This window comes from Homarus americanus, unplaced genomic scaffold (assembly GCF_018991925.1).
Source record: "Homarus americanus isolate GMGI-L3 unplaced genomic scaffold, GMGI_Hamer_2.0 scaffold21824, whole genome shotgun sequence".
Lineage (NCBI taxonomy): Eukaryota > Metazoa > Arthropoda > Malacostraca > Decapoda > Nephropidae > Homarus > Homarus americanus.
The window spans coordinates 108708-125000 of record NW_024728009.1 but is presented as its reverse complement, the minus strand read 5'-3'; positions in this window follow the sequence as shown (position 1 = coordinate 125000).

Here is a 16293-nt window from a genome sequence, read left to right as displayed (position 1 = left end):
TTCTCCCCCCACCCCCTCCTCCTCCCGTCTCTTGTTTGGTGATAACTCCAAATTGGTTGAAGATATCACCCTCAACATCATTACTACCCCCTTACCTTATATAAATCCTTAAACAATGACCAACCAGACTATACAGTAAGTTGACTTCATAATCACTACAGCGTTCGACAGATCCCAAGAATAAAACATAATCTACATAATGTTTTAATAAGACTATTCTAATTACCTCATTAACATTTAAAATCAAAACATCACCCTAATTATATATAGATATATTATTTAACCTCAGAACCGGACACTATCCTTACCTGACAAAAAAAAAGATTGATTTTGCGATAATATTTCCAGCCCAGGAAGTCGAATTGATCACGGAAATAATTGTTGATAAATCAGGATGGAAACTCTATGTGTATGTATTGTAATTAAGTCACAAAAATAAGCCCTGAAAAAAAAATTCAAACTCAGGTCTAGATCAGCTTTAACATATTAATGAAACTGGTAACACATGGGAGCTAAACCTAAGCTTTTTTTTTATAATTTTTCTATGATTTCTAAAATAATGACGAATTGGAGTATTATTAAGAACTTAGTTTATTCGATGATAATTATATGCTTAGCAGATGATTGATACTAATGAACTATATATAACAGGGCTTGAACTATCGACTGTACTTGCCTTCATCCATCACCCATCACCCAACATACTTCCCTCATCCACTTCCCATCACCCAACATACTGCACCTCCCTCATCCACTGCCCATCACCCAACATACTGCACCTCCCTCATCCACTGCCCATCACCCAACATACTGCATCTCCCTCATACACTTCCCATCACCCAACATACTGCACCTTCCTCATCCGTCATCCAACACACCTCCATCATCCATCATCCACCACCCCAAGCATACTTTCAGTCACGTATGCAACTCAAAATTATTATCAATCCTCAACAGAAAACTTTACGTAGATATTTTTATTACGCTAACATAAATACCATTAGAGTGTACTGTACTGTGACATAGTATTTACATGTAGTTTAAATTAGAATAACAGACAGTGGCTACAGTAACTCAACCGAAACATCTCTCTGCTGTAGTCCTGTACAGAAAATCATTTAGAAATTTTGTATTTTAATTATTAACTAGTATAACGCTTCGGTGAGTTTGTTGACGTGTGTGTGTGTGTGTGTGTGTGTGTGTGTGTGTGTGTGTGTGTGTGTGTGTGTGTGTGTGTGTGTGTGTGTGTGTGTGTGTGTGTGTGTATTTATCTATATTCATTTCTACTAACTACTTACTCGTAAAATCAAATAGTGAAAACCTAACCTAACCTAACCTAACCCAACAGCGAGGTGATTAGTGAAGTTAATGAAGATCAGAGAGAGGGTGACTTTCCTTTACCAAACATCATCCAGGTGGCTAATTAACGCAAGTTATACCTGCTGAAATTCTTAATTAATATGCAAATTAGCCTTTGATTCTCTGCCGCCTCCCGTAACGCCAAGAGGGGGTGAAGCCTTCTACTTTAATCAACCATTATGAAATATTGGGCTTCTAAAATTAGGCCATGATGTCAGAGCTACTTCAAGAATCATGTAAATAAGGGGACACATATATGACGTTTTCTGTACGTAAATAATTAATTAAGCGTTGGAAAATGTGACCAGTTCTTTCTTAATCTTCACTACACTCACATCACGGACGTCAAGAAAGATATATTTCTTCTTCATTTCTTGTTAATATTCTTATCTTATACACGACTATGAACAGTAAAATATTCCTAGTGGTTACGGAATAGTGTGTGTATCTTTGTGAGTCATAAATTGTGAGTCGTTTGTGAGTTGTATTTTTATGAGTCGTATCTTTTTGAGTTAAGATATAATCAATCCCTCATCAATCTTAAAATAAATAATCTGATAGTGACACTCAGATTATAGGTCACCCATCACTTATACTGAAGAACTGAGTGTGAGTCTTTGTACCGCTCAGGATGCATTCAGGTAATCAGGTCATCAAAATCATCTCACTTACTTAAACCAAGATTAATACGAGTTGGCGTCGTGTATAAACTCAAAGTTCAAGCTCGTAATACCTTGTGTACTTCACCTTGCATTACATCTTAGACAACAACACTAGGTACACAAATTAGTCATAAAAGGAAAGAAATATTATAATTATTTTCCTTTACACATATTTTACCTTTCTAAATAATATGTACTTTCCCGTTAAATTCATTATTGACATTGAAGTTATTTACAATATTATACTTAGATATAAATTTCACTTCATTATCCTCAATTAATTTATTTAGTTCACTGACCACAACAAATGTTCTATGATTTTTTTTTTGGTGGGGGGTGGGGGGTGGGGGGGGGACCTTCACTAAAATATATATGTTTTTTGTTTTTTGTTTTTGTTTCTATGCATAATATGTAAATCCAGTTAGAGGGGGAAGGAAAGAATAACAAATTTGTAAATGTTTGTGATACACGACACATCAAACTAACCTAACGATATAATGTTGCCAGAGACTCGTTAGGTTAGGTTAGGTTAGGTTAGGTTAGGTTAGATTTGGTTTGGTTTGGTTAGATTTGGTTAGATTTGGTTAGGCTTGGTTTGGTTAGATTTGGTTTGGTTAGATTTGGTTAGGTTAGGTTAGGTTAGGTTAGATTTGGTTTGGTTTGGTTTGGTTTGGTCAAGTTAAATCAGGTCAGGTCAGATCAAGTTAAGTTACATTAGGTTAGGTTAGATTAGATTGCTTTCATCAATGATATTCATATTAGATTGATACATTACAACACACAAACCAATATAACACCTGTCAAAAACCAGGTAGTCGTAATTAAACTGAAAACATTCCTTAGCATAATTACCTGTATGGATGACTAAATTACCTTCCTATAATCCCTCATATTGTGATTATAAACTATATAATTCAGCATTACTTTAATTACAATATTGATAGAATTTAAGGTATTGTTATTGACTGGATGTACTATGTGACCTTGTGACTTTGATATCTTTAAAAAAATATTATATTATGAATGGTAAAAAAAAATGCACAACTTTACTCAGTGACAATATTAGCTCAACCTTGTATTCATTTGTTATTACAGTCAATATTTAGTCTAGGTTTAGTACACAAGTTTCGTACAGTTTATACAGTAACAACTATCAATGTGTTATGATGTATGAAGGTTATGACCACCACCACAATTGTCTACAACATCATACTCATAAATCATCTACAATGTCATCATGATCATTAATTTTATCATCATTACTTTCATTCTATAAAATATCTACATCGTCTGGGGATAACACCACTTCCTGACCACTCTTGACTATCCCTGACCATCTCTGACTATCCCTGACCATCCCTGACCATCTCTGACTATCCTTGACCATCCCTGACCATCTCTGACTATCCCTGACCATCCCTGACCAACTCTGACTATCCCTGACCCTCCCTGACCATCTCTGACTATCCCTAACCATCCCTGATCATTTCTGACTATCCCTAACCATCCCTGACCATATCTGACTATCCCTAACCATCCCTGACCATCCCTAACCATATCTAACTATCCCTGACCATCCCTGACCATCTCTGACTATCCCTGACCACTCCTGACTATCTCTTGGCTTCAGCCGTTTTTGTACAGCAACACCAACCAGTGATTCCCGGTCTGGTTAGTGGCAGTATCGTTAAATCATAATGTTATATCAAATCACGAACTAATTTTAGGGCAGAGATTATTTGATGGTTAAGTATATTTTTTTGAAGAACTTTGAGTACTTTTATATACTTTCCCGTTTTTGTTTTCTTTTGGTGATGAGGAAGAATGTTTAGGCGTGCTTAGAATGTTTATTGTGTGAGCGCTTAAGCAAACACCCTCCATCCACCCGCTAAAGCCTCGTAAGTCCCCCAGATCGGGTAATCCATTGGGCCACCTCACACGGAAACAGTTTATAAGCCATTGATAGCTTCCCAGACTTTAGTTAGTCATGGCCACTTTTCCACACGGTTAGTTTTCATAATGTATTGATGACTCTACCACACTTGATATTGATGACTCTACCACACTTGATATTGATGACTCTACCACACTTGATATTGATGACTCTACCACACTTGATTCCCAAAATGACTAATTCTATCATGAACTACGATAGAATTGATAGAAATATATTTACAATTCAAAAGCAGTGAAATGAAATAAGGTGATCATTGTCCTCAACAGAAATTTAAATATAAATTGATTTTGTTTTTCTGTTTTATTTTCTATTACAGTGGATCGAGAAAATGGTAAATAAAAAATAAATGTCTAATTACAGTGCCGCCAGTACAGGAGTTACGTTACGAGAATGAATCCGGGACTTAGAAACCTTCCATATCAGAATAGGTTAAAAACTAAACTTGCATTCCCTAGAAAGACGAAGAGTGCGGGGAGATATGATAGAAGTATTTAAGTGGGTGAAAGGAATCAATAAAAGGGATATAGATAAAGTTCTTATAGTATCCGAGCAGGATAGGACTCGGAGCAACGGATTTAAGTTGGATAAGTTTAGGTTTAGGAGGGAGATAGGAAGGAACTGGTTCACAAATAGGGTGGTGGACGAGTGGAACAAGCTTAGCAACTATGTAGTAAATGCTGGAACTCTGGAAAGTTTCAAAAGGAGGCTAGATAGATTCATGGATGATAGAGAGTGGAAGTAACTCTCGACAGGAGCTGCCATGCACAGGCCAACCAGCCTATTGCAGACTCCTTATGTTCTTATATTACCAACAGTTCTTGTGAGACACTTTCTAAACTGCACCATAAACTTATTATGCTCCATGAACACATACCAGAGATGTGCCTCACCATGAACACATACCAGAGATGTGCCTCACCATGAACACATACCAGAGATGTGCCTCACCATGAACACATACCAGAGATGTGCCTCATTATGAACACATACCAGAGATGTGCCTCATTATGAACACATACCAGAGATGTGCCTCACCATGAACACACACTAAGGAGATGCACTACGACTTCAACAGCCAGAAGGACACATCAGAGTGCGACACAGGATCTCAGTAGCAGCGTCAACATTACTTGTGGATGATAAGTTAAATCTTAAAGATAAAAAAGTGTCGCCATTGATATAAATCTCTACTGTGTTCAGCCAGAAGTATAACGCCAAGAGGATGGAAAATACAACAGCAACTTAAAAATGAAAACAGTGACAATTTCCCAGGGGAGTGAGCGAGTCCCCGGGCCCGAGGGTAAGTCTGGAGAAGAGCGGAAAACAAACACTTCCCTGGACAATTAGTGAGGACACCTGAGGTAAAAGTGATCCTCAAAGACAACAAAAGAAAAACTTTCTCACCACGAAGTAAACAAGCCAGAGGAACCTGCAGCAGCGGCAGAGTAAACTGCTGCCAACTGTTGCTGACAACTTCTCAGGGATGATTCTGACAACACTCTGCAGACAGTAACAGTCAGCTGGTGCTAAGAACATCTCGGATACTGTCAACTGGTGCTGGATGGATGATTTGGTTTCCTGGCCGTCAACATCAGAGGTTATTACGGCCGTAGCAGTTGTTTATTTATTACTTCTTTTGTTTTTCTTGTGCTTAGTGGCCTCTATCCATTCGTCGTCTTGGTCTTCTTTTACTATGTCTTCTAGGTGTTCTTCTTTTCCTTCGTCTTGTTGCAGTGTTTATTCATGTTTCTTCGTCTCTTGTTCTAGATTTTTCGATTCACGTTCTTGTTTTTTTCCTTTCGTGTTTCTTCTTTTCTTCTTTCTTCTTCCCTTGGTCCTTTACTGCAGGGAGAGCCTCCTTGTAGCTGAGTTTCCTCTGGGATCGCACCTTGGTTACCCTACACTCCTCCCTCCACTTGGGACACTCCCGGTCGGAGGAGTGAGGGCCACCACAAGCAGCACACTTATTGGTGGTCACCAAACGCGTGGTGCTGGTGCCCGGTTGCCCCGCACTTGGCGCAAACCTCCCGAGCCCGGCACTTCTTAGCTGGGTGGCAGTAGCACTGACATCCATAACAACTGGTGGGCCTTGGGGTGAAGTGTTTTACTGGGACGGCATCCCACCCCAGTAAAGCCTCGTTGGGAAGCTCCCTGAGGAAACCGACCACGGCGGAGGTGGCTCCCCCGTCGGGTCTTGGAAGTCTCCTCTGGACGACGACGTTCCCCATCAGTTGTTCAATATCTTGTTCCTTAGTGTGTCCTAGTTCGGTGTGAGAGATGACCTCCCACACCGCGTTGTCGCAGAAGTCGACGCGCAGCTTAACTGGGACGCCGTTGATCTTTAGAGGTGGAAAACCTCTACAGGGCGAGAAGGTTAAGCTGTTCTGGGGGCGTGGGGAATGGCGGGTACAGCCGTACCATCTTCACCAGGTAATATTAAGTCTCCCGTAAGATCTACGAAGAGGACGGGTAACAGGTAGACCATAATAATGATTTATGATTTATTGTTCTTATTATCACTTTGGGATAATTTAAATTTAAATATTAACATTATTTTGTCATAAATTATGAATAAAATTGCAATATTAAAAATAACAAATATCAGTGTTCATTGTTGACCTCTCAAATGTCAATAATGTAATACTTTGTATCAGGTTTCCTTTGATATAAACAATTTATATAGATTATTTTTTTCTGGATGGCAATATTTGTTATTACTGGTTACTATATTAAATACAAATATGTATATATATATTTTTAGCAATGGCTGAAACAATAGAACAGAATAATAAATTTAAACAAAGTATTTTTCATTTCACAAGTTAATATTGTTTGAAACGAATGTATTGTGAAATAAAGTTGTTGGGTGACTGGTATAAGGGTACAGTTATTTCAAATGTTTAAGTTGGACCAAATCTTTGAGTGTTTACAAACTTTATCAACTATGGTTAACACACGAGGAGCTAACATCTCCTGTATGAGTGTTACAGGTGTTCAGGGAGAGGTTACTTAATATTGATTGGCGCTAAATTATCATGGGTAGGGAAGGACAGAGAATCATCGTAATGAACACACAGTAGCCATGAACCTCCATCGTAAACTAACTCTGGCCACAGTTGACACGTGCCAATCATACTTAACCTAATGCAACCAAACTAAAATATAATGTAAGATTGTTAGGTTAGGTTAGGTTAGGTTAGGTTAGGTTAGGTTAGGTTAGGTTAGGTTAGGTTAGGTTATCTTTACCACTGGTGACTCTGGCAATTATAGTAGTAGGAGAATATACTTGGTCTCGTGAAACTATGGGAGCTGCTGATGAGGATAATATTGTCCATTTATTAGAAGAAAATTATGGAAAATTCAAAGAGTGTTTTTTATATGTGGCGTTTACACAATATCAAAGAGACTATTGTTGATTACGAAGATGAACTACTTAACACTATTGGTAGGACAGATAATAACATCGTTGTGTGGACGACATGACCGACGGAGGGACTGAAGGAGGGAGGGGTGGCGGGGCGCAGGTCTTCATGATAGAGCCCAAGATTCCCGTAACACCAAACTTTGTTGTGCGGGTTTCCTCCTCTTTTGTCTGCTTGGAATGAGATTCTGATCTCCAATCGGCCAAGCTGAGAGAACCTGGAAGAGAAAAGGAACTAATTCCCCCAAATAAATTGAAACTTAAGGGGGAATTTTTTTATCAACCAAGATTTTGTTTCTTATAATATCATGACACTCTCGATATATTGTCCTGTAACACGTAAATTATTTGGAATTTTACTGTTTAATAGAAGCTAAAGATATTCAGGCAGGATAATAACATGATGTCCACCTTTAATATTCTCCATCTCACTAGCTACTGTACCTGGCTGTATCACGAGGCTATTAAGTGTGGTGGTAGGGACGGGTTAATGACCGTACCAACACTAATGAATGTCAATTACATCCCTCGAAGTGTGGCTCTAATTTGCACAGTGTATGTCCTCTTGTCAGTCGTGTAAGCTTCGTGGGGGAGATGTGGTAGATTGAGTGGTTGTATTTCTTCAGGATAAAATTAAGATGAAATCAGACTTGAAAAATACTTCCGCTATAAAACAAACTATTTTTTTTTTCTTTTCTTTTTTTACCTAATGGTTTGACTTACAGTTTGCGATGATTTTATTAATTTTTTCGCATAATATGATTAAATAATTTGTAGATGAAGGAGGAAGAGGAAGAAGGAACAGGTGAGGGGAGGGGGTTGAGAAGAAGGTAAGGAGGGAACAGGTGAGAGGAGGTGGGAGGCAAATGAGGAAGGATAGGTGAGAGAGAGAGGGGTTGGGAGGCAGGTGGGGGGGCAGGTGAGGGGGGCAGGGAGGAGGTGAGGGGGAGGCAGGTGAGGTGAGGAGGAACAGGTGAGGGGAGGTGGGAGGCAAATGAGGAGGGATAGGTGAGAGAGAGGGGGTTGGGAGGCAGGTGAGGGGGGGCAGGTGAGGAGGAACAGGTGAGAGAGAAGGGGACGTTGGGGGGGGGGGAGGGGTAGGTGTTTTGTGTGTTCCTGAGGTGGGCCTGAGGACAGACTGAAAGGAACCACAAGATCGTGAAAAGAATTGAATGAAATAAAAACTTGATTGACTCTCCTGAAGAACCTGTGTTTACTAAGACGTTGAATGAAGAAGTATTAATAAGATTCAATACCTAATCATATTAATGTAAGACTGAATAAATTATATTGGTTAACATACAATTATTTCTATTCTAGTTATAAGAATATTTGAAAATCCTTAATTAATTCCAGATGTTTAAATTAGTATCTTGTTTAATGACTTATACGAAATATTATACTTAAAATTTATATAAGATCAGTAAGGTAAAATAATGTGAAATATTTAAGACATATGGAAATATTACCTTAGCATCTCAACCCAAATTGTAAACAAGGACTTGATTTGTTTACCTGTACTGTCTTGTTTGTTTACGTCCAGCTTTACCTGTACTGCTCCTTAAGTGTCAACAAGAACGTATACCTGTCTTGTTTGTTTACGTTCTGTTAATATGTTTCCGGGGTATAGATTCAGATCTCATTAACACACAACAATAGAGTCTGCTAATTAAATGTTCGGTGATGACAACAGTGACTGACAGAGGCATTTGTCCTGTGGGGGGGGAAATCCTGAACTCATTTATGTGAATTTTATCTTATTAATGCTAGATCTCTCTCTCTCTATCTCTCTCTCTCTCTCTATTATGTCGAAGATGCAGTGTGTGTGTGTGTGTGTGTGTTTTATCAGTTAAATATCACCCACAAAGTATAAAAACCCTCTTAGAGACCATTTCTACAAAACAAACATGGCGGCGTCAACTACAGGAACACTACTGTAGGCTAACAATAATTTTTAGTTCGTTTTCATCCAGTTTCTCATACAAGAGAAACTTGGTGCTAAACTTCTGGTAAATCAAACACTTCCATGGAGAGAGATGAGCTGGGTACCATTAGACTACAGAGGGAAGGACACAGTGTTAGAGACGTGAAGTTAATAGTACTTGAGATGTGAAGGTTTTAGTGTTAATAGAGTAACTCAGTTGTTTTAACCATAACCAACTAGGATTAAAACTAACTTAGCTTAAACCATTATGACCCTGTTTTAATGGCTATCATATCTATGTTATCCCGATCCTAATGGGTTAATAGGTTCTAATAGGAAGAGTAGGTTAGTTTAGGCTTTATTGGGAATATTGTTGGTTTGTTTCTTGAAATTTCGGCAACAGACTGAGGTATCTTTTAGCATGGGCCTTTACTTACCACCTGGTCATACTCTTCGGGGTTGTAGAGGTCAGTTGTTTACATTATAGTTTTATGAGAGAAGAACAATATTTTTGAGTCAAGGGATGATGGTATTGGTTGGTTTTAATCGTCATAAATGTTTGTTGTTTGACCTCTCGTTCTGCCACTGACTACACTAGGTACTCAGGCACCCTAAACTCTCTTACCAATATGTGGGTTTAGTAAATAATCTAAATGGAAAAATAATCGTCTTTCAGCTCCTGTCATAATGGCTGTTGTCTTGGATGACGCCATTGGAATCATCATCATGACCGTGTGTCTAAGGTGACAGAGGCTCTCAAACAGGGCACACATCTCAGGCTCACTCTGGCATGTTTCTCAACTGTATGTCGAAAAGGTTGAATCTTTCAGCTTAAGTGAACTTACAAATGCTAAGCATTTTTCATTCATGGATGACGCCACTCCAGATGTATCACACACTCAGCAAAGTGAATTTATCTTGAGATAACTCGGGCATTCGATGAATACCAAGTCCGGGAGCGGTATTATTCATTCCTGGATGACAGTGGGAAGACTGGCATGGAGAGACAAGGTTTTGATACAAGAATGTTTCAGTGACAATGACTTTCCATTTGAAGATTGTAGAGGTCAAGGCTGTGAGAACGTCAGTCATGTGTGTGCATCCTCCGGCGGGTGTAAGAGTCGTCTCAAAAGGAAGACTGGCCTTTGCATCTCTCCTCCTTGTTGCTTTCATTGCTTTAATATGCTTGGGGCGGACTGTGCTCCTTGTTACAGAACTGTGATAACTTATCCTGTAAACTTACCGCGTCCTCTCCCCCAGAAGCCTTCAGCGGTGGGTGGTCACGAAGACACGTGTTCATCCATACAAACTATACTGTATATATATATATAATATATATACGTACAGGCCTTTATAGTTCTTATCTTCACTTGCTATGACCACCTCGCATTTACATAGAAATTTTATGATAAATACATTGTAAGTAAGTAAGTAAGATACAAAAGTTAATAAAACTAGTGTCCCGTCTCTAGCACACACACACACACACACACACACACACACACACACACACACACACACTTCTCCTTTAGTATTCATTAAGGTTTAATTCCCTCAGTTGTTGCATCTTCTCAGTCCAACTTCTTCTGTATTGGTAACGTTATAAAAAAAATGGTGAATTTACACTTACCATTCTTAACCCTTTGAGCACGATGACATAACCCTTTAAGTCATCAAGTCATTATCATGGTCAAGGGGGTTAAATCATCGTACTCGAGGTGTTTTCGTCATCGTATATAAGGGGTTAAGTGGTGTAGATTTTTACACTCCTTGGCAAGTCATGAGATGTGTTTCCTCTCTCTCTCTCTCTCTCTCTCTCTCTCTCTCTCTCTCTCTCTCTCTCTCTCTCTCATTACACAGGGATCAGTCTTCGCTTGAACTTTTGTATCCTAGGAACATCACTCCCTCAAACAACTTCAGAGAATGACACAAATGGATGGGAGGGAGGAAGGTAAGCGACCTCTCCTCCCTCTCATCCTACGCCCTACCTACTCCCTCTCTATTGACGCCCACGCCCTACTCTCCTTTCTCGTTCACTACAGACGCTCATCTCCTTTCTTGTGCTGATGATGAGGAGGAGGAAGCGACAAGACTGTCTCCAAACACGTCTTGCACCAACAACTGTGTGGGTGGTCACTCAGGCTGGTCCAACACGACCCAATTTGTGGCACCTTCACCCTTACTGACACACGCCCTTCCCCGTTCCACCCCGCCCTGCCCCACCCCGCCCCGCCCCACCCCGCTGTTCTACTATGAGCTTCCCGGCCCTTGTGTTTTCAGTGGGTTAAGATGCGGTGGGCGAGTGGGTAGAACATTCACTACCTTCAATCTGTCCTATGGAACGGAGGTCATCAACAATTCACTTAGGTTAGGTTAAAAATGGTCAATATAACAGTTAGGATGGGTTGGGTTAGGTTAGGTAAAAAGTGGTCATTGTAACAGGTTAGGTTAGGTTAGTTTAACAGTTAGTTACATCCCCTGGGTCTTGTCATTGTATTCCGTGACGGCCACTTTATATTTCAGTGCCTTAGGTAAAGACTAATCATGAACTCTGACAAAGTCTTTACGTTATGGCCTAAGTGAATCATTGTAACTCCCTACGCATTGTTAACCCGCATTAAACCTTATCATATTCATCATTTTACCCTAATTAAGCTGTTGAGTCTTGGGATTAACTTTCGATTAATCTCCCCCAAACCACCAAACCCTGAGTTCTGTATCTTCCTTAGTGTATGACTCGTGTATGAACTAAACCACAACACAAGTCTTACTGTAACATTGAGGAGGATCAGTCATACATAACAACACCTTCCCGGACCGAGGCTTTTGTTAACTCCAGTTTATGTCGTCGCCCACGTGGTCATAAGATAAAAACAAAAGATGACAAGGAAGAGTTTGAAAAGATTTACCCCAGGATAAGTCAGGAAGTTTCTTGGGAGAGTTTCACTAAGGCAAAGTTTTACATAGTAATATAAAGGCAAGCTTATATTGACAAGCTTAAGAGGGATGGTAGGAAGATGGGGGAGAGTAGGAGCCTATAACAATGGTGTCAAGCTGAGAGAGAGAGAGAGAGAGAGAGAGAGAGAGAGAGCCTCATAACAGTGTGGAGGGAAGACTCAGAGAACAAAGATGGAGAGGAATAGTACAGTAGAGTGGAGAAAACACAGACTAGAAACTGACTAAATAATTCGTTTATAAAATTGGTTGTTGGGATTATTTCCTTCTCGTCATATTTTAATCCTTAGTAGAATACAGCATTGGAAAACCTTTAGTCAATGAGAGAAAAAACTATATAATTCCCAAGACCATCAAGGAAAAGCGTAATAAACCAGCCCTGGGCCAGCCATGTTGGTCGGTTAAACTCCGTCATTAAGACAACATCTCCCTCCGCCAGTCCGGGGTTCTGTTTCTTCCACTTTTGTTAATCTTAGTTAAAAAACAAGTGAGCAACTCCCAATATTTAGGTGAAACAGCGCCAGAGACCCCAGCCGGCCGCCCCATTTACCGCCCAGATTTGTCAAGACCACAAGAAGTTGTTGATAATGTGTCTGACCCACTCCCTCTCTCTCTCTCTCTCTCTCGTTATTGTTGTCGCTGCCTTGTGTATCATAGTCTGATGACCGTATTTGCTCCTGATACTCTATTTATACCCGGAGAGTTAGACCAGAGGAATGATCATTATTGGAAGTGTGATGTTAACTAAATGAACCTGGGATAGTGTTATTAGCATTATGTTCAAGAATGTATAGGACGTTTGAAACAGGGGGCTTAGGACCCAACCCAACCCAACCCACACCCACACCCAACCCACACCCACACCCACACCCACACCCACACCCACACAAAAACAACAAAAACAATGTGTTAGTCAGAAAGATAAAAAACTCAGCTGAAGGATTTTAGTGTAAAAGTTTTCTCTAATACCAGACCTTGAAGTGAGAATTGCCTCTTTCTTTCTTTCTCTGTAATGAGATTCCGAGCCGCAGTTAACCAAGAGAACGAAAATCAAAGGAAAAATGAGAATAATCGATAGTAATAGAGAAAGTGTTTGATAAATCAGCCGAGAAAGTGGGAATAATCAATAATAATAAAGTGTTTGATAAATCAGCCAAATTTGTACTTAACTTAGGCATTAAATATTACAATGTTAGAATTTTAGGTCAATTTTGCTAGATAATTTGTATAATGTCTATGATGTATTGAAATGTATATAGAGTGTGTTGTGTTAAGGTTTGGTAGTCGTGCTTGTGTTTATCTTAAGGGTAATGGAGTGTAATTAAGGATATTGTTTAGCAAGGATAGTTGAGGGTGCAGGATGTGTATAGGATGTATTTGCACATGAGGCGAGGCAGTGAGAGCGACACCTAACTAACTAACTAACTGACTGACTTGACTGACTTGACTGACTGACTAACTGACTGACTGACTTGACTGACTGACTGACTGACTGACTGACTGACTGACTTAACATAAACAAGAAAAAACAAACAATAGTCACTGATGCAAAACCAAAATAAATCAACGTTTTAATACACAGAATTAACAGTCTATGAACCATTAAAACAAAAAGGTCAAAAAATACAACCCCATATCACTATTCATTAAAGTCAGAAATTAGTCTTAATACATAACAAGTCAAATATACATATACAGTACATAAATCAGACCTATTTTATACATATACATATAAAACCCTATGTGTAACGTGTTGACAGTACAATATATCATTAGTAATTTAATTCAAATATTTAACGAGAGTCATGAAGTGTGATGGAAAACTGCCACGTTTCCAAATATCTCCATCATAACACCAACACTTCAACGCCACAGGAAGCGGAGTTTTACCAGGATATTTCCTTACGAAGACCAATTTTCTGTGACAAACGAGATGTTGGCGAGCCTAGCGGAGGTGACAATCTGGCTGTGAGGGGGAGGGGGTGCCATATTATCAAGGGGGTTGGGGAGGAGGGGAGTGGTGCCATATTACTAAGGGGGGGGATGAGAGGATGTGAGGCAAGTGTTTGGTCGGAGGAGAGGAAGATGTGAGGCAGGTGTTTGGTCGGGGGAGAGGAGGATGTGAGGCAGGTGTTTGGTCGGAGGAGAGGAGGAAGAGAGGCAGGTGTTTGGTCGGGGGAGAGGAGGAAGAGAGGCAGGTATTGGTCGGGGTCATAACGCAGCGGTGTGAGGGAAGTTACCAGAGTGTTTCACATGCTAATTCTTTCTCCCCAAGTGTGGAAATTATCATAGATCATCACACTATAATCATTATCCCTTAAAATCTCAGAATATACGATAGATTAAATACTAAGGAACTATAGTGACTTCGTGTGTCCATTTGCCAACCAACCAGCTGCTGTGCTACAAATTGATCCTTAGCCTCAATTGTAAGTTTAGGTGACCTTCGATTACACTGGGCCACAGGCTGTACACAAACATACACACACTCATTCATGAACATTACGACTCATATAAATTAAAGCGCACAAGTTAATAAATAAAGTTATATCCGCACACAGAGAAGCATAGAAGAAATAAACTTAGAGTTGTGACATTTATTTCCAAAGTTAGCTGAGTCAGATGAGCGGAGCGAGTATGTCACGTGACCACCTTTACGTTCAGCAGTTAATTCATAAACTTATTACATCGTGAGAGTTAAATCATTAGTTTTATTTCCAGAGTCTATGAAATCAAAGTGCGTTTTTGTCGACAGATAACACGTGAACAATTAGAAACAAGTGTAATCAGAGGAAGTGGAAATGAAGTGACGAAATGTTTGTGGCGAGAAACACGATAAAAACAACGGGCTTGGGTGAGTTAAGTTGTGGGCGGTCATCTTGGTGTCGACATCAGCAGGGTTAATGGTGTGCACTCACCCATCACCACCACCACCACCACCACACGGATAACACCACTCACCATCACCCTACCTAGGATGGTGACACTGTATTATACCAATGGTGACGCCTGGAACTGGTCACCATTATGGCACCACTCGAATTTTTGGGATTTTATTGGAACTTAAGAATAATAACAAAAAGAAAAACAAAGAAAGATCTAAACTTGAAAAATGAGACTTTTATTTGATGCACCTCAGAGAACACACTGCTGTTTGATATATATACATCACCTAGGAAACCCCCACACAACAACACCACCACCACTACCACCACACCACCACCACACCACACCACCATCACCACCACCACCACCACCACCTTAATAATCACACCACCAATTACCAACAACAACAACACCACCACCACTACCACCACACCACCACCACACCACACCACCATCACCACCACCACCACCACCACCATCACCACCACCATCACCACCACCAACACCAACAACGTGTGAGCCTGGAAAATAAACACAGTTAAGGATCTTCATTGTGGAGCGAAAGTTTCCTCCAATACCAAACTTGGAAGTGAGGATTGCCTTCGCCTTTCTCTCTGTCTAGAATTAGTTTGTGAGCCGCCACAGTTGACTAAGTGGCGGGAAACTAAGAAAAACTAGTGGATCTTAATTGGATATTGTTATGGACATTTACCATCTAGATATTTGATTCTGATAAACTTTCGTAATTTTCGGGGTATTGTAAGTTTTGTTTACTCTACTGTACCTTAACTCAGGCTCCAGTAACGCCCACCTCTTGATGAATGTGTCTCAAAACCTCACAACTAAGAGGCAAAAAATATAAACATCACTCGAGAGCTCTTGGCCATTCCACTAAAGACCGAAAGTTATTAGACTCTGGAAGGTACCTGGTCAAGACAGTACCCCAACACGATGTAAACAAGATGGACAGTTCATTTGGTGCCTTGTGGTAAGACTTTTCTCTGGCCGTTTATTAAAATATTAACAAAAAAGTTGAATCTCCGTCCACTAACACATAATGTCATACTATCTCCCGAGTCATTCCCTCAGGCCCTCCCCATATCCCCAGGGTCACTCTCCCTCTCCCTCC